The following is a 24,595-nucleotide window of genomic DNA, read 5'->3' on the forward strand; positions in this document are numbered from 1 at the left end:
TTCAGCAGAAAAATGGACACAACTATGCCCTGACCTATGATTAAAACTGATATCAGATTAACTTTTATTTGCTATTTATTTACCAAGTTTGATAAATTTAAAATCAGAGAATTCACATTTTATGCTAGGAACTTTTCTTCAATCAGGCAGAAAAAGGACTGACGTTAAGTGAACTATATGAGCCTCATTCTTGGATAAATAGGACATAATGTATGCGCAGTCTGCACAGGCTAATCTGGGATGACAATTTAATAGGACTTAATGTATGCGCAGTCTGCACAGGCTAATCTGGGATGACACTTTAATATGACTTAATGTATGTGCAGTCTGCACAGGCTAATCTGGGATGACACTTTAATATTACTTAATGTATGCGCAGTCTGCACAGGCTAATCTGGGATGACACTTTAATATGACTTAATGTATGTGCAGTCTGCACAGGCTAATCTGGGATGACACTTTAATATTACTTAATGTATGTGCAGTCTGCACAGGCTAATCTGGGATGACACTTTAATATTACTTAATGTATGCGCAGTCTGCACAGGCTAATCTGGGATGACACTTAATATAAATCCAGTCTGCACAGGCTAATCTGGGATGACACTTAATATAAAGAAGTGAAACTCCAGCGTCTGCAGCAGTATTGCATTCTCATTATATACAATTAGTTGGTCCTTTATTTAAGACAAGTGACCAATTGCCTTAAACAATACGAAACAGTACAATACAAAACAACATACACACATATAAGAATAAAGCTGGGGACTGTCAGTGCAAAGAATTGAGGGTTTAAACCAGTATTGGATCGCTCAACCTCACACTTGGCCCAGCAATATTCATGATATATATCAGTGTAAATAAAATGTAACCTCATAGCATTGTAACTCAAATTAAATAATAATAAAAGGGAATTTAAACGCATTCAATTTAATTACCATTTAGTTACCTAATGGTAAAGAGACCAGAGCAACAGAGTTTTTTGAGGAACCGACGATGACATGAAATTACGAACAAGAATCAACTACATCCCTTATTTTTAGAAAAGATTTAAGAATTAGCATTATAAAGTTAATATTTTAGATATTTAAAGCACATACATTAAGCCCCATACCACAGAGCATCGCTCAAATAATACTTGTTGTTCTTGTTGCTGCTGCCTCTGCGACCAGTCAATAGAAAGAGAGTCCTGACGACAAAGTCACCACCCCAAACTCAGGAATTCCCGACTACTGTTGTTGAATGGCTTCAATCGCATACTGCTCTTCAGGCATAAGGTTCACATTATTGGAAAGCAATATATCGAGGTCAGTCACATTAACAGACCAGTCTCGCAACGCCTGCTCTATCTGTTGGATCAGATCGTATACGTTCGAGCGACTCGTACGGAACAATTTGTTGATACCAAGCATCTAATTGTTGCTAAGCAACATCGAACCTTGGACGGAAGTCAAACTCACCAAGGCTCCGCTGTTGGAAGAGTTAATAGGAGGCGTGCTAGGCTGACGCAAGACATATTTGTGCTGAATTTCTTCAGCAAGTTGTAGTATTTGTGCCCGAAGGTAGTCAGGATTGTTTTTGACTTTCACTTCAATGATGTTTTCATCTTGTTGGCTAATAATGTTTGCTGAAATGGAAAGCAAACTAAATTCAGATATTTTAGTGACAAATGAATATGCGTTGCAACTTTTTTTTTCATACCTGCTTTTTTAGTGACAAACATTGCGTCTATAATTGATATTAAGGATTAATTTTTTACCAATTATAACTCAAAATAGCGTTGTATCAATGTGTTACGCGCACCATCGTTAAATTGAAATGTTGGGGGTTTGAAACGGCGAAGAATATATGGTAAAGTACAGTTTGTAGCAAGGTGTAATATTAATCAAAAACAGGCATAACTTAAGCAGATTGAAGTGTGAGACTGTGCACCTTTAAATATGCATGTATGCAACTTTATATGCGCTACTTTACAACTTAAATAACTTTAAATGTAAAACTACATAGTTCTCAGCAATTGTAAAAGTGAGACAATACAACTTTAAATGTGACACTATACAATTTAAAATGTGAGACTGTGCATCTTTAAATGTGAGAGTAAATGACTTGAAAAGTGAGACTAAACAACTTTAAATTTGAGACAATACAATTCTTAATGTGACAATACACAACTTAAAATGTCAGATTGTACACCTTTAAATGTGATAGTATATTATATAACTTAAATACGTGAGACTAAACAACTTTAATGTAAGACAATACAACTGTATTACATATCATAAGAAACAATTGTTGTGAGTTGAATACATGACTGTACTGTAAGTGTATGAGTACTTGAGTTTACACGTTTTGTCGATGGATAAGCCAGAAATGTAGAAATACAGTTGACCCTCTATGGTGAAGTCTGTCTATCTTGCTACCAGTGGTCATTATACTCAGTAACTATAACCTATTCTGGTTAAACGTATTAGCTTTATGCGATATGGAATTGATATTAGTTGATTTCTTCATTTTCTTTGATGTCCTCGTTTTTGTAGGACAGATATTAGATTTAAAGTTTCAAACCTATAAGCAATATAGTGCTATTGTTTTGCAAACATCTGGGCTCTACTTTAATTAATCATATCCCCTATATGTGACATAAACAATTTTTAAAACACAACAACTTCAAAATAGTAATAAATCTTAGTGAACTAAGCAAATAAAGCCAGTTATTTTTATAAAAGACTTTAAATTCGCTAGAACTATAGTGGCTAGCTCTGTGCAGAGTTTATTTTAACCGTGTTTGGAATTGGGCCAAAATGGGAAAAAATCGTGCTGTTTTGATTTTAATTGGAAACATGGGTTGTTGTTTTTTGCTAACAAATATTTAAACATTGAGATTAAGTGCTATCAAGATTAATTGCACTAAGGTTCAACTTATAGAGCTGCATAAGAAACTTAACTCAATGTTGCAACATGTTAAACAAATACATTTGTGGGCAAACCTTGAATTGAGAATATAAGCCAGTAATTAAGTAAAAGTATAAACTTATTGAGACTAGGAATGATGCCGACTTTCGGCCCCAAATTAAACAAAATAAATTACACTGTAAGGTCTCACCTGAAGCTCAAGAAGCTGAGATAACATGATGGCCTCGCTGTGAGTGCTATGGTCAAGTTTGAGGTCTCATTAATGTCGTTCAGAGTCCTTACTGGATCACACAACGAAACTGCTGTCATTTTCTAAGCCTTTTCTGGCGTTGATTCTATGTGCTTTGGGCTTGGAGGGCAAAGCGCTCGTAACAAAACCGGACGTTTTTACTTTTAGCACCTTGTTTACAATATTGGGCGGAATTCACATTTTAGGCAAACCCCATGGGTGAATCGTGCTCTGGGTGTTCACAATGAAGTAGTTACTGCCTTTCTTTGTCAGCAACAGCATCAAAAGCGCGTTTGTAAATCTACTACTGTCCAAACTATAGACAGCAAAAGTATTCTGCTTGGAAAGCTTACTCATGTGAATAAATCGCTTCAATTGTAACAATTTCCTTGATTTTCTCCCGATCCTCCCTGAATTTATGTTTGTCCCATAAAGAATGGAACAAATTAATCAACTTTTTATTCTTCGTGATATTTGTTGTGATGTCATACGGCAAGAACTGACTGTTAGTGTTACCATAACTACTTCTATAATTCCTTGTGGCTGTCCCACTCTGGCACTCGAGCTTAATAAAACTACTCAGTCTTGAGTGTTGAAAACTCGACACAGACATTGCGGTTGTTGAGTTCAGCGCTTGAAAACTCTATATTCTCAGAATTTCCTGCAGAAGGGAATTGTTCAACTATGATGACCCTTTGAGGCCAGAGGTCAGGGTGGAGGAGCTAGGGGTCAGAGGGGAAGGATCGTCCTAGACTGGGGATTCTTCAGGCAGACTGGTGCTGTTCCTGGGCAAACTCGATATCAATGCTGGTGCTCTCCTGAAAACAACAACAGCACAGTGGGTGGTATGAACTAGTAACAAATGTTAATACTACAATCTATATCAAACTATGCCTTTTGATTGGATGTGAAGGTTTTCAACAGCAAAACTTTATTCTAATGAATTTCTAATCTGGCATTTGATTGGTTCCTTGTAATCAATAGCACAAACATTAATATAAAAAAGAGCTGTCACCATAGAATGACTTATGCCCCCTTTAAATGCTTGATAGAAGTTATGAGCTTTTTTCGAAACCTAAACACAGATTTCGAAACCTAAACGCGAACCCTAAGTCCAAGGTCAAGGTCACAGGGGTCAAAATTTGTGTGCGGATGGAAAGGCCTTGCCCATATACACATGCATATCAAATATGAAGGTTATATCTCAAGGGACATAGAAGTCATGAGCATTTTTCAAAACCTTAACACAGATTTAGAAACCTAAACGCGGACCCTAACTTCAAAGTCAAGGTCACAGGGGTCAAAATGTTTGTGCGTATGGAAAGGCCTTGTCCATATACACATGCATACCAAATATGAAGGTTATATCTCAAGGGGCATAGAAGTTATGAGCATTTTTCGAAACCTAAACGCAGATTTCAAAACCTAAACACAGACCCTAAGTTCAAGGTCAAGGTCACAGGGGTCAAAATGTTTGTGCGTATGGAATGGCCTTGTCCATATACACATGCATTCCAAATATGAAGGTTATATCTCAAGGGACATAGAAGTTATGAGCATTTTTCGAAACCTAAACGCAGATTTCAAAACCTAAACGCTGACCCTAAGTTCAATGTCTAGGTCTCAGGGGTAAAAATGTGTGTGCGTATGGAAAGGCCTTGTATATATATAAACATGCATACCAAATATGAAGGTTATATCTCAAGGGACTTGAAGTTATGAGCATTTTTCGAAACCTAAACGCAAAGTGTGACGGAAAGACGGACAGACAGACAGACGGACAGTCCGATCACTGTATGCCCCCTTTTCTTTGAAAGGGGGCATACTTAAACCATTTTGTATTAAAACATTGTTGGCTAATGTTATACTAATCTGTGAATTCAAAATTAAAATTTTCACTAAACTTTCAGAGATGTTATTTTATAAGCCAATATGCGGCTCATCAATAATATTAATTTTTGTCCCTTATAAGCATGTGTTGTCTACATAAGCTAATCAGGTAGGACACTTTCCCACTAGACTGGATTTTTGTAGAAAGGACACTTCCTTTCAACAAAAAACAGCTTTGAAGAGGAAAGTGTTGTCCCTATTAGTCTGTGCGGACTGCGCAGACTTATATGGGATAACAATTTGCGCACATGCATTAAGCCCCATTTTCCCACAGCACGGGTCATTTATATTTTTTGCCAGTTCTTTCCTGCATATTAACAACAAAAAAGAATGGAAAATCAACTTATAAACAATGTAATGTTTTCAAATAGTACTTATTCAATTAATCACTTAGCTTTTACAATACCACAAAGGTGTTTTATTGTAAATATATGTTGCAATAAATGAGAGGCAAAAATTGAACATTTAGGATTAATGTCTGTCCAAAGTTGCATAAACACACACAAATTTGGACCATGAATTTACAGATCTTTGAATGTTAAAATCTGTTTGAATTAACAATAGACATAAATACAAAAGTAAATCAACAGATTACAAACAGTGGTAGACATAATTAGACAGTAACTAAAGGGCAACAACTCACTGCTTGTGCAGATCTACAGTTATATCCCTTGTTAGTGTCAGCTAAATTAATTAAACAGTAACTTAAGGTCAACAACTCACTTCTGGTGCAGACCTAGAGTTCTCTCCCTTGTAAGTGTCAGCTAAAATGTCCTTCATGATGCGATCCCAAGACATGGAACAGCAACGTCCCCCAACATCACTGAACTTTGATACGGCTGAGCCTTTCACCAGACAGTCGTCTTCTGTGCTGAGCAGTTGCTGTAACTTTGAGCAAACCAATACAAAATATGTTGGCCCAGTCAGTCTTTTGAACACGTACGCTTAATTTAATTTAGTAATACATCAGCGATTTTTTTTGTCCAAATTGGATAAAGTCCCTTTACCACATCAATCGGGAATAATAAGTGTGATTATAAATGACATTTGGACAATTCTTAGAATTTTTTGTTTAATTTGGAAATATTTTGGTTGTTTTAACTGGATTTTAACAACCCTGATCTTGTAAACTCATTAAAATACGTTGGCAAAAATTATCGGGCATTTCAAAAAATGACTTTGATATGGACATGTAAATTTGTGGATTTTTGATTTAGGCAGAAAAGGAATTTGCAATGGTTATTTTGTTTTGTATGTGAGTTAAATTTGTGTATCAGCAGGCCTCAACACTAACGGTGGTCCGGGGACCCGAGGCCCCCAGATTTTGGCGAGGACCACCAGTTCTTTTAAGCTGGGTGGTCCTCCGGGAACCCTAAATTTATAGAACCACTTTGTCTTGATTGACCATTTGATTTTTTAAAAGTGCCTCCAATTTTTAAAGAGCGGCGTATTTTTAAAAAATCGGTAAAATCTTATCCGAAAATGTACTGCAAATCGAAAGCACGCGACTGAGCATGAGCGGCAAGCGTCTGTCAGTGGTAAATATTGATTTTCGACGATGTAAGCGACCTACAGTGCAGAGAGTATATTGAAATCACGGAAGCGTGTAAGTGTTACAAACGGTGTTTTTACTGCTATTGTCAAGTTTTATTTAGGTTATTATCGGATTATCGGATTATTAATGGCTCCTTTATGATATTGAGCCCCCAAAAAAGTAATACTGGGACAAACTGTCACTACGATCAGTAATTATAATAATTATTAGAGCCGCTATTTCTTTAATCAAAACCATAGGCGATCGGGCTGGCAAAAGCATTTAATTTCTCCACAAAAACACATGCCGGTATACACTTTTTTCTACAGGTATTTGTGAGCAATTCTGTTTAATAGTTCCAGTATTATAATGACCTTGGAAGGATATAATTTGCTTAAATACCAACAATTTCTGAAATAAAAAGGATATCGTTCACTTGGTGTACTATATTTCGGATATAGTAAAATTCGGACATTTAAAGATAGTGACATGCATGTGTTTGTTTGTTGTTTATAGTTAACAAAAAATGCTTTATGTTATTTCAGGCAACTAGAATAGATGGTGGTAATTATCTGGGCCTTTCTGTCAGGAAATAGGAGTGAACAATTATAATTTAATTGATCCTGGAAATCATCCACCACTAACAGAAAACGTTTTAACAACAGAAGCTGATGTATGACATGTCCAAATGACCATATATAACTGTTTAACAAATTAAGTGAGATGATTTGCTTTCTGATGTTTTATATTTCTTTTTCCCTTTCAAATGATGTAAATTGGTGTGATTCTATGTTTAAATAATTAATTTGAAACATTTAGGCAGCATACTGTTTAATACATTGAAGTTAACATTGTTATATTATTTTGGTTATCTGTGTTGTTTATCAAGTTGAAAAAAATGGTATTTATATACAAATAAAGCTTATTAAGACTTATGAAGGTATGACTTATGAAGGTACTTATTGTTTTTTATGTAATAATATACTTTTTAAAGTGATAATATAGGCAATGACATTAATGTAGTGAGGTTTCTTTAAATGATTGTTCTTATTAATAAGGTTGGAATAATCGACAGTTTTCATGGCGCGAAAAAGTTGCAACAAGTTTTGTTGAGCCAGTGAAACCCCTGAATGCGCGTAATTACCTTTTATTTCTTAAAAGTTTATAATAAGAACTTCCGAAACGCTAAGTTCTGGCGGCGAAGGGCAATGCTGAAGATGATAATGCTGAAGATGATTATGACAAGGATGACGATGCTGGTGATATTGATGAAATACATGATATCAAAAGTTTACAAGACAAGGTTGTGAGCTTTTAATGGGTCTGCTTTAAATGGCAACAGAATTGAATATAGGAAATAAAAATGTGTACAAGTATGCTTCTTGTACTTATTTGCCCTTACGCCGAGAGTAGCTGTGTGTTGAAACAAGAGGACTCCCTAGTTTGGGTGAGGGCTAACAAAAGTTGAAAGTAGGGTTCCCTCCGGGTACCGTCAAAAAAGTTAGTGTCAAGGCCTGATCAGTAAATTCATGAAATCAACATTTATTAATGTCCCACAAATAATAGCGATTTTAAAATTCATATTCCTTATTTTTTTGCAAAAAGTGTGTGTAATGCTTACCTGAGATGACAATTTTCGCCTAGAATTGATTTTTGTTTAGAAGAAATTTCGTTTAAACAAAAAAGTCCTCAAAAGCAGAAAGTATTGTGCGCACTGCACAAGCTAACATGTGGTTGGAACTTAAAATGCATTAAGCCCCCTTTTCCCAGAATGATGCTTACTTTGAAACACATTTTGAAATTCTGTGTTACTGAGGTTTGGAAAGCATCGAGCTGAAGAAGGGTTTGAGTTATTGATCCTCAAGTAAAAGAAGTCATTTTATGTTATGTGAAATTATATCCTTTTTGTCCAATTCATCTTTAGCATTCTTAATACACAGCCTGGTACACTGTCATATCATTATTATTAGTGGGACATTATTTGGTGTTGATTTTAAGGGTTGACATATCCACAAATTTAACACAAACACATTAGAAAATAACTGACACAAATTCCTCATGTATTTTTTCCAAACTGAGAAATCCACGCATTAACTTGTGAGTCTATGAAAGTCTGTTTTAACCAGGAATGTTCATACGGAAAAAAACAAATGGTTCACAAGTTACAATAAATTACAGAGGATATTTTACTTCATGTAAATTTATACTTTTCATTCCCACCTCATTTCTTTTTTGCATTCTTAATACATATGAAATGCACAAGCAGGCCTCTTCCTGGCATTTTGATGGGTCTGTTAAACGGAACCATAACCAAACCTTTTTTTTAGATAAGTGCCATAAGCTTATTTTATCTCAATTATGTTTCAATAAGATCTAAAACACAAGCTGTCACCAAAGGATGACTTATGCCCCCTATAAACGCTTGATAGAATTTATAAGCTTTTTTCGAAACCTAAAAGCAGATTTCGAAACCTAAACGCGGACCGGACCCTAAGTTCAAGGTCAAGGTCACAGGGGTCAAAATTTGTGTGCATATGAAAAGGCCTTGTCCATATACACATGCATGCCAAATATGAAATAGCTTTCTGAAGCGACATAGAAGTAATGAGCATTTTTCGAAACCTAAACGCAAAGTTTTACAGACAAACCGACGGACAGTCCGATCACTGTATACCCTCCTTTGGGGGCTTGAAATGTATAGAATTATCATTACGTGATTTTATTATTATAATTTGAAGTATTAGAAAGAGTAATATAAAATTATTTTTCCCAAATCAATTGATTTTTCATGCGAAAAAATTCACTATCCAAAAAAACAATTTTCCCCCAAAATGGCAAAGAAAACACCTGACAAATAAAGAATCTATTTTACCTTCTGCATATTCAGGTCATTCTTGTCCACCACATCCTCGGACTCAGAAGCCACTGGAGCAGCAGAAATAAGCTTGATGTATTTCTTGTATGTATACTTAGGATTCACACACATTTATATAAATGTTATTAAAATCAATAACAAATTGTTCAACAGCATAAAACAAAGTAAACTAGAAATATCGGGCCAGAGGCTGACGCGAATCCCCATGCCGCATGTTTGACCAAGGGAAGCCCCAGGGTTGGTAATTGGGCTATGCATAGTTGAGATTGACTGTTAAGTCATAAATGATATTCAATATAAATTTGAAGTAAATCTGTGTGGAAATAAAGAAGTTAATGTAAAATAGCCTAAAAAATGAGTAAAAATCTCTGACCCGGCCCCCACTACAACCCCCATAACTTTTGACCCAGGGGTCAGATCAAAATTCCAAATAATACACTGTCGCACATATGCTCATAGCTACTATGCCTGTAAGGTACAGTTCTAGTGCTAACAGTGTAGGAGAAGATATTGGCCAGGACGGAAAGACGGCGGAGATAACCACATAATAGATTTTTGCAATCTAAGCGTGGACCCTAAGTTCAAGGTCAAGGTCACAGGGGTACAAATTTTATATGCGCATGGAAAGGTCTTGTCCAGATACAGATGCGTACCAAATATGAAAGCAATTTCTGAAGGGACACAGATGTTATGAGCTTTTTTTGAACCGCAGTTGCAGATTTCGAAACCTGAACGCGGACCCCAAGTCCAACAATTTAATGTGCATGTAAAGGTGTTGTCAAGATACACATGCATACCAAATATGAAAGCAATATCTGAACGGACACAGTAGGAATGAGCCTTTTGCGAATTGTGGTCGCAGATTTCGAAACCTGAACGCTGACCTCAAGTTCAAGGTCAAGGTCACATGGGTAAAAAATTATATGCGCATGGAAAGATGTTGTTCAGATACACATGCATATCAAATATGAAAGCAATTTCTGAAAGGACACTGTAGTTATCAGCACATTTCGAATCGCGGTCATCAGAACATTTTGGTTCAGGGCTAAATTTCGACCAAAAAATAAACTATGCCCTAATTTCTATGATATAAACATATATCAGATCAACTTTCCTATTTATTAACCAAGTTTAATCAATTTAAAAACAAAGAATACACATTTGATGTTAGGAACTTTTCCTTAATCAGCCAGAAAAAGTACTGATGTTAAGTGAACTATATGGGTTGCATTCTGGGAAAATAGGACTTAATGTATGTGCAGTCTGCACAGGCTTACTATGGAATTATTGTTTAAGCACATACATTAAGCCCCATATCCCAGACCACAGCTCAAATACTACCTGCTGTTCTTGTTGCTGCTGCTGTTGCTGCGAGCGTGCCATATGCAGAGATGAAGCGAGTCTCGACACCTATGTCACCAACCCAAACCCGGAAATTCCTGACAACAACTGTTGTTGAATGTCGTCAATTGCAGACAGCTCTCCTGGTGAGGTTCACATTATTCGAGAGCAACATATTAAGGCCAGTCACATTTACGGACGAGTCAATCAAGGCCTGTTCTATCTGTTGGAACAATTCTTTCACTTTGAGCGTCTCTACAACTGAAAATGTGAGACTCTACAATTTAACATGTGAGACTATACAATGTTAAATGTGAGACTGTTTTAAGCTTTAAATCTGAGACACAACAATTTTAAATTTGACACAATATAACTTCAAATGTGTGACAATACACCTTTATATCTAAGACTACACAACTTTAAACAAGAGACTGAACAACTTTAAATGTGAGACAATACAACGTTTGAAAATTTGCCACTATACAACTTAACATGAATGACTGTACAATTCAAAATGTAAGACAATACAATTTTAAATGTGAGACTTCTAAAAACATTTAATCTGAGGCTATACACCATTAAATTTGACACTGTACAACTTCAAATGTATGACTATACGCCTTTAAATGTGAGACAATACAACTTTAAACGAGAGTCTAAAAAACTTAAAATGCGAGACCATGGTAAGTAGTGATATTGATTTCTACATTAAATGGCCTCCTTTTGTAGGACAGACCTTCTAGTTACTGGTGTTATCATCAGGATATAAAGCAATTTTGCAAACATCCAGGCTCTGATTGAAATAATAATCATATCAAATTATATGTGAAATAAACAACATAAACATTTTTTTATAAAACAAACTACTTCAAAATTGTAATACAAATTAGTGAAATAATTAAGCCAGTTGTTTAAAAAAAAAGACTTCAAATGTGATAAAACTAGGTGCTAGCTCTGTGCTGAGTCTATTATAACCATTTTTGAAATTGGGTCATAGCCTGTTGGATTGGGAAAAACCTGGATATTTTCACTAAAATTGGAATATTGGGGTTTATTTTTTGCTTACAAATACTTAAAAATCGAAAATCAGTACCATCAAATTTAATGTATTAATTTAACTTAAGTTCAATTTATAGAGCTGAACCAGGAAATACACTCAATGTTGTGAACTATTAAACACATTTTTTTTGTTGGAAAACCTTCAATTGGGAATGACAGCCAGCTATAATGGAAAAAATATAGATGTTTGGAGATTAGGGCTGTGGCTGAATTATTGGCCCCAAATTTAACCAAATAACATCTGACGCTCAAGAAGATGAGAAGACAAACTTACCTTGCTGATATTGCTAAGGCCCCAGTTTGAGTTCTGACTAACTCTGTTGAGAGTCGAAGTGCGTACTGTACGACATTACAAAACTGCTGTCATTTTTCAAAGCCATTTCTATTCTCGATTCAATACAAGTGCCAATTAAGTGCTCGTAACAAAGCTAGACATGTTAACATTTTGCACCTTGTTCACAATCTTGGGCGCAATTTGCGTCTGAGGCATGCCCCATTGATGTATTGTGCTCTTGGTGTTCACAGCCAAGTCACTACTGCCTTTCTTCATCAGCAACAGCGTCAAAAGCTTTATGTTCCCTTTAGACAGTTTAGACGCCTGAGAGGACAAACCAAGACGGTCCGTAACACTACTACTGTCCTAACTATCAACAGCAGAAGTATCTACTTTGGAAAGCCTACACTTCTGCATTAATCGCTTCAATTGTTCCTTGATTTTTTTGTCCCGTTCCTCGCTGAATTTGTGTTTGTCCCATAACGAATGGAACAAGTTATTCAACTTCTCATTCGTCGTGATATTCACAGTGATGTCCAACAGCAAGAACTGACTGTTGATTGAGCATTACCATAACTACTGATATAACTCCTTGTGTCTGTAACACTCTTCCCACTCAGACACTCAAGCTAAACAAAACTACTCGGGCTCGACAGTGGATAACTTGACGTGGACATTGCGGTTGATGAGAACAGTGCAAGAAAACTGGATGTGTTCAGAATTTGAGGCTGGAGGTCTTGGGGGAGGAGATATGGATCAGGGTAGGGGAAGGGTTGTCCTGGACTGGGGCTCATGCATGCCAGACTGGTGCTGTTGTTGGGCCAACACAATATCCATGCTGGTGCTCTCCTAAAAAACAACAACAGCACAGTGGGTAATATGAACTTGTAATAAATGTTTATATTACAATCTATTACAAACTATGCTTGTTGGTTGGCTGTGCAGGTTTTCAATAGCAAAACTTCATTCCCATGAATTTCTTATCTGGTGTTTCATTGATCCATAGTCCTTTATAGCCTAACCATTGATACAACTAAATCCTTTCGTATTAAAACATTAAAAGTGTTGGCTAATGCTATACTAACCTGTAAGTTCATAATTATTATTTTGCCATAACTTGCAGAGATGTAATTTCATAAGCCAATATGCCGCTCATCAATATCTGAAAGTGTCGTCCCAGATAAGCATGTTAAGTCAACATAATCAGGGAGGACACTTTCTGACTAGACTGGATTTTCCTAAAGAGGATATTTCTGTTCAACCAACATACCTTTAAGAGAAAAATGGTGTCAATGATTAGCCTGTGTGGACTGCAAAGGCTAATCTGGGTCAACAATGCATTAAGCTCCATTTTCCAACAGCACAGCTTATTTATCTTTTTTGCCAGTTTTTTCCATTTAGAAAAATTGATACTCATCTTGTTAAAAATGTCATATATTTCAATTGTTCTAATGCTTTTAATCACTTTACTTTTACTTTGCTTTCACATTTGTTTTATTGTTAATATATGTTTCAATCAATAATGTCTTCCCAAAGTTGAAAAAAACATTTTTTCTACTATTCCTTTACAAATCTTTCATTGTTTAAATCTGTTTTAATTCAAACTGGACAACAGTTCCAAAGTAAAGCAACATGTAACAAATGTTGAAAGACATAATAAAAAACAACAACAAGAGATGTGTTCGTCCGAAAAACAATGCCCCCTATTGCGCCGCTTTGAAAAAAATAATTATTTGTTTGACCTTTGACCTTGAAGGATGACCTTGACCTTGAACTTCCACCACTCAAAATGTGCAGCTTCATGAGATACACATGCATGCCAAATATCAAGTTACTATCTTCAATATTGAAAAAGTTATGGCCAATGTTAAAGTTTTCGGACGGACAGACGCCATATATTTGACATTTTACCTTGAAGGACGACCTTGACCTTCACCTTTCACCACTCAAAATGTTCCGCTCCATGACATACACATGCATGCCAAATATCAAGTTGCAATCTTCAATAGTGAAAAAGTAATGGCCAATGTTAAAGTTTTTGGACGGACGCCATATATTAGACATTTGACCTTGAAGGATGACCTTGACCTTCACCTTTTATCACTCAAAATGTGCAGCTCAGTGAGCTGCATATGCATGCCAAATATCAAGTTGCTATCTTCAATATTGAAAAGGTTATGGCCATTAAAGTTTTCGGACGAACGGACAGACTGACTGACATACCCACATACACAAATACTGACATACTGACACACTGACGGACAGTTCAACTGCTATATGCCACCCTGCATAAAAACATTTGGACTAAGTTTCATAAATATTGAGCCACACATGTGGCCTCTAAATTGTTACATGTAACAGTGATTTCATATGATTTAAACATATGTGATCTTGTAACAACAAGGCTTGTTGAAGAATTCATGTGACCCAGGTGTGAAATTGTCTAGATATTGTCTAGGACCAATCAGACCAAGTTTAATCAATATTATATCAAACATCAGGCTTCTAGCTTAGTTACAAGCTTAACATAGGGTGATCACAATTGCTTTTAGAATCGTGTGCTCAAGTCAGCTAAAGCAGATCTGTAAATGTGTTGCAGCACATATCACTTTTGAGTCTTTTTGGGTCAATGGCCATATGGGAAATTCCTGATACACTCAATAAAACGCGACTTACACCACTTAACTATCATGTGCTTTTGTTAACTATTAAAACAAGAGCTTTGTCAAAGAAGTGACCCCCACATGCGGCATTGAATTGACACAGAATATTTTGCATGTTTTCTTCACAAAAAATAGCAGACACCATGCTCAATGTTTATAACACACTTAGTGACAATGTGACCTAGTTTTTGATCCGGCATGGCCCATGCTCAAACTTGGCCTAGACATCATTTAGATACAACTTCTGACCAAGTTTGGTGAAGATCGGATAAAAACTACTTGAATTAGAGAGTGGACACCATGCTCAATGTTTAAACGTACTCAGTGACCCCGTGACCTAGTTTTTGACCCGGCATGATACATATTCAAACTTGAACTAGGCATTGTCTAAATACAACATCTGACCAATTTTGGTGATGATCGGATGAAAACCACTTGAATTAGAGAGCAGACACTGAATACGGACCGACCGACAGACTGACCGGCAGACAAGCTCACTCCTATATACTCCCTAAACTTCATTTGTGGGGTATAATTATAATCACGTAATTTATAGATTATAATTGGTCATTAAAGTTGATAAACGGATATCAATAAAGAAACAATCATGATATGCAAAGCTACAAACATCACTGGCCCCACTTATGTATCAATTGTAGTTTTAGAACCATAATTACAATTGATAGAGAACCTGTTTTTGAAAATAGTTAAAGAGCCAGATATGTTGGTACCTGCTGATAAATAGCTCGTTTGTTGTTGTTTTTAGCTTTAATATATCTCTAGATGTTCAATTTAAAATGCAAATTTGAGGGTTAAGCTTTACACTTTCGCATTTTCTTCACTTTTCTATATACGATTCAAAGGTTTGTCGCTGAACTTTTAAACTGAAATACGATTAACATGCCAATTAATGGAAGAGCAGAAACCACAGTTGGCATTTGGTTTAACCTATTTATTGAAGTATGATTGCATCTAAAGTCTTAGGCTATTAAGAGTGGGTCTCTTGAAAGCTTTGCCACAGTGACTCCTTTTGCAATGGCAAGGGCACTTACCTATTGAGATGTAGGGGTTAAGTTGTAGTTGGGGACATTTCTCTCTGGGCCTGAACTTGTGAGTATAAGCCTCTGTGAACAGATAAAATGGTCTTAGCGCCTCCCAGAAATGTGTGCCTGTAAACCAAATAATTCAATGAATTCTGAAATGGCATCTGCTATATTGAAAGTCAATGAAGTTAGTTTGATTAAATAAATGCTCAAATATTGCCTTCTATATATGTACTCTTTATACAAACAGTGTTCATCCCTCTGGAGCTTATTAAGTTATGTGCAAAACCAAAAAAAGTGGAACGGATATAAGGATAATGAAATGAAGGACGGAGGTTACTGGTAATTAAAGAATATGACAAATCTTTACACCCCACCCTGCACCATTTCATAACGTAGTGACTTAAAAATCCCTATATTCTGCAAAAGATCTCAAGGCTATTGGCGGCTATTATGCATATTTACGAGTGCATAGTAATGTTATTTAAATTTTTTAAGTTAGTAGCATGGAGTTTAATCAACACGTGAAATTAGGAGTACACACCTGCACATTATACACGGTAAATTACAGTCCAAATATACCTTGTGGATGAGATAATCTAGGCCCTTAGGCAGGAAAGTTTGAAACCCCAGGTTTAGACTGGCTGCACCGTGCGGGAAGGATTCATTGAGCATTTGCCCCGAGGTCCTGCGCCAAGAGCCAACAACCCCGATGCACAGGAAGTGTCTCTGGGCTTCTGGGACCAGCTGACCAAAGAGCCTGTTGTTAAGCTGGGTACCAATCAAGGATTGCATCAAGTCCTGACAACAATAAATTGATATTTAGGATATTGCAATTGATTGTTCACCAATAACAACTCAGAATAGCGCTGTATCAATGTTTAACGCGCATCATCTTGAAATTGAAAGTTAGGGGTTTTAAACCTCAAGGAATACATGGTAAAGTACAGTTTGTAGCAAGGTGTAATACTTATTTTTTTAAATTAAACAGGCCTTACTTGAGCAATTTAGAATGTGAGACTGTACACCTTTAATTATGCGATACACAACTTTAAATGTGATAATAAACAACTTTAAATGTAAGACTACATAATTTTAAATGTGATACTCAGCAACTGAAAATGTGAGACAATACAGCTTTAAATGTGACACTGTGCAGCTTAAAGTGTGAGACTGCACACCTTTAAATGTGACAGTTTATGACTTATATGTGACACTTTTATGACTTATATGTGACACTAAACATTTTAAATGTGAGACAATTAATACAACTGTATGACATATAATAAGAAACAATAGATGTGAGTTGAATACTGTAAGTGTATGAGTACTTGATCACACACGTTTTATCTATGGATCAGACCATAGGCGCTCGATGTCAATGACAATGTTTTATTTATTTATTTGTTTTTTAGTTACCCGTTGTTTATTATAATGCATACACACACTAAATTAATAAAAATCTTCTGACAAAACGTCTTCTTAAAAAAAAGATAGTTCGACTATGTACATAGATATTGACAAGGTAAATCACTCGCCATTTTCTAAAGCAACGGAATGGCGTCATTAATTAAATCGCTGTCATACCGCTCGCTTATTGAAATGCGCGAGCAGGCCGGGAACCTCGCTCTTTCTCTATCTACTTTCAGTTTCAACAGCAACATCCAAAGATGATGTGATAAATCATTGTAACTACTGTTTCACTCAATTAATGGGGCAATCAACAAAAGATATTGTAAATTGCATACACATGAATCATTCCTTACCAATTGTTTAACTTGATTTCGTCTGCCATGGTGATTTCCAGAAAAAAAATCAGCACGTCAAAAATCAAATCTGGCGCCCATAGTGTTTAGTGGCTGTTATTGTGTATAAAGAGCGAGGTTCCCGGCCTGCGCGCGCATTTCAACGAGCAAGCGGGATGACAGCGATTTAATTATGCATAATGACGCACTTCCGTTGCTTTAGAAAATGGGGAGTGATTTACCTTGTCAATAACTGTACATACATAGTCGAACTATCTTTGTTTTAAAAACGTTTTGTCGGAAGATTTTTTATTAATTTAGTATGTGTATGCATTATAATAAACAACGGGTAACTAAAAAATAAATAAATAAATAAATAAATTTAAAATAAAACATTGTCATTGACATCGAGCGCCTATGGATCAGACAGAAATACAGATGAAGGTCTATATTGAATTCACTCTATGACACTCTATCTTGCAACCAGGGGTTGTAATAATTTAAGTAGTAATTATTGCCTATTCTGGTTAAAACTATTCACTGTAGGTGATTTTGAATTGATACTTCTAGCAACTGGTGTTGAAATTGTGTGCATAAGGATATGAAAGCAATATAGTGCTATTGTTTTGAAAACATCCGGGCTCTAATTTGAACAATAATCATATCCAATTATATGTGAAATAAATAATTTATGTAACTCCAACTTCAAAATAGTAATGAAACTTAGTGAAATAAGCAAATTAAACAAGTTATTCTTATCAAAGACTCTAAAATGTGCAAGAACTAAGGGCCAGCTCTACGCAGAGAGTTTATTTTAAACATTTTTGGATTGGGACAATTCGGAAAAAATCATGCTGTTTTGAATTAAATTGGGAAAATGGTTGTTGTTTTTTTTGCTAAAAAAAATAAACATTGAGAATAAGTGGATATTAATTGCATTAAGGTTCAAGTTATAGAGCTGAATAAGGAAAAGAACTCAATGATGCAACCTATTAAAACATTTTTTGGGGGCAAACCTTGAATTGAAAATTTTAGCTAGTAATTATGGGAAAATAGAGACTTTTTGAGTCTAGGAGTGGGACTGAATTTTGGCTCCAATTTTGACAAAATAAATAACACTGTAAGGTCTCACCTGAGGCTGAAGGAGCTGAGCTGATATTGCTAAGGGCTGAGTTTGAGTTCTGATTAACGTCGGGTTGAGAGTCGAAGGGCCTACTGGACCACACAACACAACTGCTGTCATTTGTCAATGCCTTCTCTAGCCTCGATTCAATACGAGGCCTATGGGCTCAGAGTGGGAAGTGCTCGTAACAAAGCTAGACATGTTCACATTTTGCGCCTTGTTTATAATCTTTGGCGGAATTTGCGTCTGAGGCATGCCCCAAGGATGTATTGTGCTCTGGGTGTTCACAGCCAAGTCATTTCTGCCTTTCTTTGTCAGCAAAAGCGTCAGAAGTGTGTTCTTTATGGACAGTTTACACGCCTGAGAGGACAAACCGAGGCGTCCGTAACGCTATTACTGTCATAACTATCAACAGCAGAAGTATCTACTTTGGAAAGCCTACACTTCTAAATTAATCGCTTCAATTGTTCCTTGATTGTTTGCCCTGTTTCTTGCTAAATTTCTGTTGGTCCCATAATGAATGGAACAAGTTATTCAACTTTGTATTCTGTGATATTCTTTGTGATGTCCCAGAGCGAGCACACTGGCTGTTAGTTTTACCATTTCTACTGCTTATATTTAACAAAACTACTCAGGCTTGAGTGTGGAAAACTTGACCAGGACATTGCGGTTGTTGAGAACAGCCCGTGAAAACTTGACGTGCTGAGAATTTCCTGCAGAACAGAATTGTTCAACGATGCTGATCCTTTGAGGCTGCAGGTCAAAAGTGAGGAGTTAGTGGCCAGGGGTCGTCCTTGCCTGGATCTCCTGCATGCTGGACTGGTACTGTTGCTGGGCCAGCTCAATACCAATGCTGGTGCTCTCCTGAAAACAGCACAGTGTGTTTTATGAACATGTAACAAATGTTTATTTTACAATCTACAACAAACTATGCCTCTTGATTAGATGTGAAGGTTTTCAACAGCAAAAATTCATTCTCATGAATGTCTTATCTGGTATTTCATTGGTTCCTTGTCCTGAATAGCATGAACATATATACAATTAAACCATTTCGTATTGAAACATTAAAAGTTTTGGCTATTGCTATACTAACCTGTAAATTCATAATTATAGTTTTTGTTAAATTTCAGAGATATAATTTCATAAGTCAATATGCAGCTCATCAATATAAGGAAGTGTCGTCCCAGATTAGCATGTCCACATAAGCTAATCAGGCAAAAAACTTTCTGACCAGACTGAATTTTCATAAAGATGATTCTTCTTTTCAACCAAAAAATACCTTTGAAGAGGAAAGTGTTGTCCCTTATTAGCATGTGCAGAATGCAGAATGCACAGGCTTATCTGGGACAACAATTTAAGCACATGCAAAAAGCCCCATTTTCCACAGCAAGGCTTATTTATCTTATTTATCTTTTTAGCCATTTTTTCCAGCATAACAAGACCAAGGAATGGAAAATTATATTGTTAAAAATTTAATATTGTTTGAGTGCACCCATTCTTTTAATCACTTTACTTTTACAACGCATTCATATATGTTTTACTTTAATATATGTTTCAATAAGTGGGAGGCAAAAACTAAATAAAAATGTCTTCCAAAAGTTGCAAAAAGACACATACAATTTTTACCATGCCTTGAAATGTCTTAGCTTTTTAAAATCTGTTTAAATTCACAATAGAAAACATATCCAAAGTAAATCAATATCCAACAAATTAAATGTTCAGTTTCAGTGCTCATTTCATTATTCCACTAGCATATAAGGAAGCGCCTATTATGGTGTACTTTATAAAGAAGGAAAGACAATCTGTTCAGTATTCACATACACCTGGGAGTAAAATTATGTTACAGGCCACTTGCCCTTAATTACTTCTAGCTGATAACACTACTTTGCTCTTACTTTGATGACGCCCACAAATCCAAATTTTTACAGTAACCAATACCAAGACATGATTTTTTTCTAAGTATAAAATTGAAAACATTAACTTTGTTTCATATGTTTAGGGAAAATAAAAGTTTCAGTAAAAATATTACCCACACACCCTCAAACACAAATCATATACATGTAACAGGGCTTGGTTTGTCTCATCTTTGTGAAGCGTTTCAGCCCACTCATTTTAAATTTGTTAAAGTTGTGAACAAATGAGGAGCAAACTCCTTAAAATTGCCAAAATTTGAGTCACAAACTTGTTTTAGTTGTGAAACTTTCAGTCACGAAATTCTCAAATCCCTAAGAAGGAAAAATAGCCCTGAATCATGCTCTTTGAAAAATGAAGTTTCATGATCCTAGGCGTAAGCATTATTAAGTTATCATCCAGAAACCATTTTACAATTTTGAATTATTATCACCTTGACCTTTGACCTAGTGACCTGAAAATCAATAGGGGTAATCTGCCAGTCATGATAAATGTGACATATATTGTATACCTCTTCAAAACAGGCCCTGAATGATAAAACAGAGCAAAATATTAGTCTCCAATTCAAGCTGGAGACTGGAGTGTTACACGCCTGATCCTGGAAAAATATTTATACTCGTTGGCATGACACTTAAAGGTTTAAAAAAAATAATATTTTTTTCGTGGACACTTAAATTCGTGGATTTTGTATTTTCGAAAAAAGGAATTTGCCCTGGGTGATTTTGTTATGTGTTTGAGCTAATTTCATGGATCAGTAAGACCACAAAATCAACATTAATTAATGTCCCACAATTAAAAATGAATTAACAGTTCAAAATCAACATGTTTTCTAGAAATGTGTTTGATGAGATTTATTTTATTTGTTTTTAATTTAAAATCAGACTTAACTTGAGTCTTATTCTGGGACAACTGGGCTTAATGAATGTATATAATGTCCTCCCACATTAGCCTGCGCAGTCCTCACAGGCTATAACCTGAGACGACAATATCCACCAAGACTTGATTTTTGTTTGGAAGAAATTCCCTTAAAACTAAAATTTCCTCAAAAGGGGAAAGCATTATCCCTGATAATTCAGAGTGCGCACTGCACAGGCTAATCTGTGGATGGTACATAACATGCATTAAGCACCCTTTTCCCATAACAAGGCTCACTTGGTATCATCTTGTACAACTCTGTAACAGACTGTAGGGGGACTTACTTTGAGCCTCATTCTGAGAAAACAGGGCTTAATAAATTGTGCACTAAGTGCACTAGCCTATACAGCCACACAGGCTTATCAGGGACAACACTTTCCGCTAGACTGACATTTTCTTTAAGAAGAGACTTCCTATATACAAAATTTTGCATAAATGCGGAAAGTGTCATCCATGATTTTCCTGTGCAGACTACACAGGCTAATCTGGGACCACACTTTACACACATGCATTTAGTCACTGTACAGACTACACAGGCTAATCTGGGACCACACTTTAAGCACATGCATTTAGTCCCTGTGCAGACTACACAGGCTAATCTGGGACCACACTTTACACACATGCATTTAGTCCCTGTACAGACTACACAGGCTAATCTGGGACCACACTTTACGCACATGCATTTAGTCCCTGTACAGACTACACAGGCTAATCTGGGACCACACTTTACACACATGCATTTAGTCCCTGTACAGACTACACAGGCTAATCTGGGACCACACTTAACACACATGCATTTAGTCCCTGTACAGACTTCACAGGCTAATCTGGGACCACACTTTACACACATGCATTTAGTCCCTGTACAGACTACACAGGCTAATCTGGGACCACACTTAACACACATGCATTTAGTCCCTGTGCAAACTACACAGGCTAATCTGGGACCACACTTTACACACATGCATTTAGTCCCATTATCCCAGAGGGAGGCACATATGTTTCTTGAAAAAACACTCAACAACAGACTGTAAGCAGACTTAACTTAAGTTTGTGGAATGAGGCCTGAGTCCTTCTAATAGCGAAAATTCTTGGTGTTTTGACCACAAATTGGGACATTGTGTTGTTGGTTTTTTGCTTACAAATACTATACAATTGAGAATAAGCGTTTTCAATATTGCATTTAATAAGGTCAAATTATTAGAGTTGGGTAGAGAGATAAACTTGGTATTGTGATTAATTTCTTTTACTTTACCTTCAATTGGGAATTTTAGGAAGTTGTTTGGGAAAAAAACATAGTTCCAGCATTTGGTATGGGGCCGATTTTGGCCACAATATTTGACAAAAAAACAATAACACAGTTTACACATCAAGAACTTAACACCTCCTGCAAACAGGCTCTATACGATCAAGGCATTCAAAGCTTTACTAAATATCTCACAACGTTATACAAACTCAAGGCCTGCATGGGGATGACAGAAATTCTTGAGGTGTTGTGTTACTGAGGTTTCTGTATTGGTAAGTTGGAAAGCACAAGCTGAAGAATGTTTTGATTTATTGATCCTCAAGTAAATGAAGTCGTGCTGTAAACACGATACATAAAAGAAAAGACCCAATTTTAACTTCTATGAAATCATATTTTTGTCCACTTCATATTTAGCATTTTGAATACAGAGGTAACACTGTAAAACCATTATTTAATCTCCTAATTACTTAATGATTACAACTGTCAAACCATATAAAGCAGCATCACCGGCAACAATAAGTAGATGGGTAAAATCAGTGTTAAAAGCTGCTGGTCTCGGGAACACATTTAAACCTCACAGTACAAGGGAAGCTTCAACATCAAAAGCTAATCATTTAGGTGTTTCATTGCAAACTATCTTAGACACGGGCGGCTGGTCAAATGCAAAAACATTTGCTAAATATTATTCAAAAAAAGTTCACAATGAAAATCAACATTCTATGGTTTTTCAATCAGCTATTTTATGTGGAAAATAAAAAGTGTACATATTCTATCATGAATTCTTGTTTATCTCTTTATTCCTGCACAAATTTGCAGAAATTCTCTAAAATCTCGTGTGGGGCTCATTAAGGGGTTATACAGGAGATGAAATTGAATAATTAATCGAGACTTACCTTCGTAGATGGGAAGGTGAAGATTGATTGTCATTTCATCTACTACAAACCCCTTAAGAGCTCAACACGCCCTACCCAATCCCACCCATTCCATCTTTTCTACAAATTTGTTAAACAAAGTATTCCTTAATGAATACTTTGCTAACTCTAAAGCCTGATATTCTTGGCTGCGGAAGCTGCGTCATCTCTCGTGTAGAGCTCTTAAGGGGTTTGCAGTAGATGAAATTACAATCAACCTTCACCTTCCCATCTACGAAGGTAAGTCTCGGTTTATTATTCGTTTGAGGCTATTTTTTGTTGATTTTAAGGTTTTACCAATCCACAAATTTATCATAAACACATGGGAAATGAACTGACACAAATTTCTCATTTATTTTTCCAAACTCAGTAATCCACACATTAACTTATTATATGTCCATGAAATACTATTGTAATCACCAACAGTTCATGAGGAGGAATATCAATGATTTTGCAATATACAAACAATTTAACCCTTTCCTTGACAGCCATTTAGCCAATATAAGCCTCTCCAGTTACCACAAGACCTAGCTGCCTGCTGACCAGTGGCTGATAGCCATCTTATCAATATCAGTACCCCATCTTTACAGGCATTATTGGAAAAACGCTGTTTTATGACCCTCATTGCTTTTAAACCTGATATTCTCATAAAAATTGAAATATAATTGAAAAATACACAATATGAAAGTTTAAGCTAATAAAATTTCCTTTCCTGTGGTGTAAACTGTATGTTTATACCTTAATTTATTGGTCAGTTATAGTCATGCAAAGTTGACCGTTGTGTGTTTTACTGCATTTAAATGCAAATCTCTTTCCAGCTCATATAGAAACTTTGCGAAGTTGATGTGTTGAATCAAATACAAATAATTATATTTTGGAATATTAATTTTTTTTTCTTACTTTCCAAACTACAATTCTTCTTT

The 24,595-nt window shown here is 35.9% G+C and overlaps 1 protein-coding gene across 1 annotated transcript in view; it reads right to left on the reverse strand.

Moving 5' to 3' along the window:
* LOC127868246 (uncharacterized) overlaps nucleotides 1-24,595 on the reverse strand; it is a 90,314-nt gene that overhangs the window by 17,646 nt on the left and 48,073 nt on the right. Inside the window, exons 6-14 of the mRNA XM_052409874.1 lie at nucleotides 18,699-19,553; nucleotides 16,404-16,622; nucleotides 15,831-15,902; nucleotides 12,116-12,964; nucleotides 10,783-11,043; nucleotides 9,439-9,491; nucleotides 5,756-5,914; nucleotides 3,104-3,960; nucleotides 1,115-1,627 (exon numbers count right to left, since the gene is read on the reverse strand). The gene's annotated coding sequence lies outside the window, so the exon portion shown is untranslated. The remainder of the gene's footprint in view (nucleotides 1-1,114; nucleotides 1,628-3,103; nucleotides 3,961-5,755; nucleotides 5,915-9,438; nucleotides 9,492-10,782; nucleotides 11,044-12,115; nucleotides 12,965-15,830; nucleotides 15,903-16,403; nucleotides 16,623-18,698; nucleotides 19,554-24,595) is intronic.

Source organism: Dreissena polymorpha, chromosome 2, assembly GCF_020536995.1.
Source record: "Dreissena polymorpha isolate Duluth1 chromosome 2, UMN_Dpol_1.0, whole genome shotgun sequence".
Lineage (NCBI taxonomy): Eukaryota > Metazoa > Mollusca > Bivalvia > Myida > Dreissenidae > Dreissena > Dreissena polymorpha.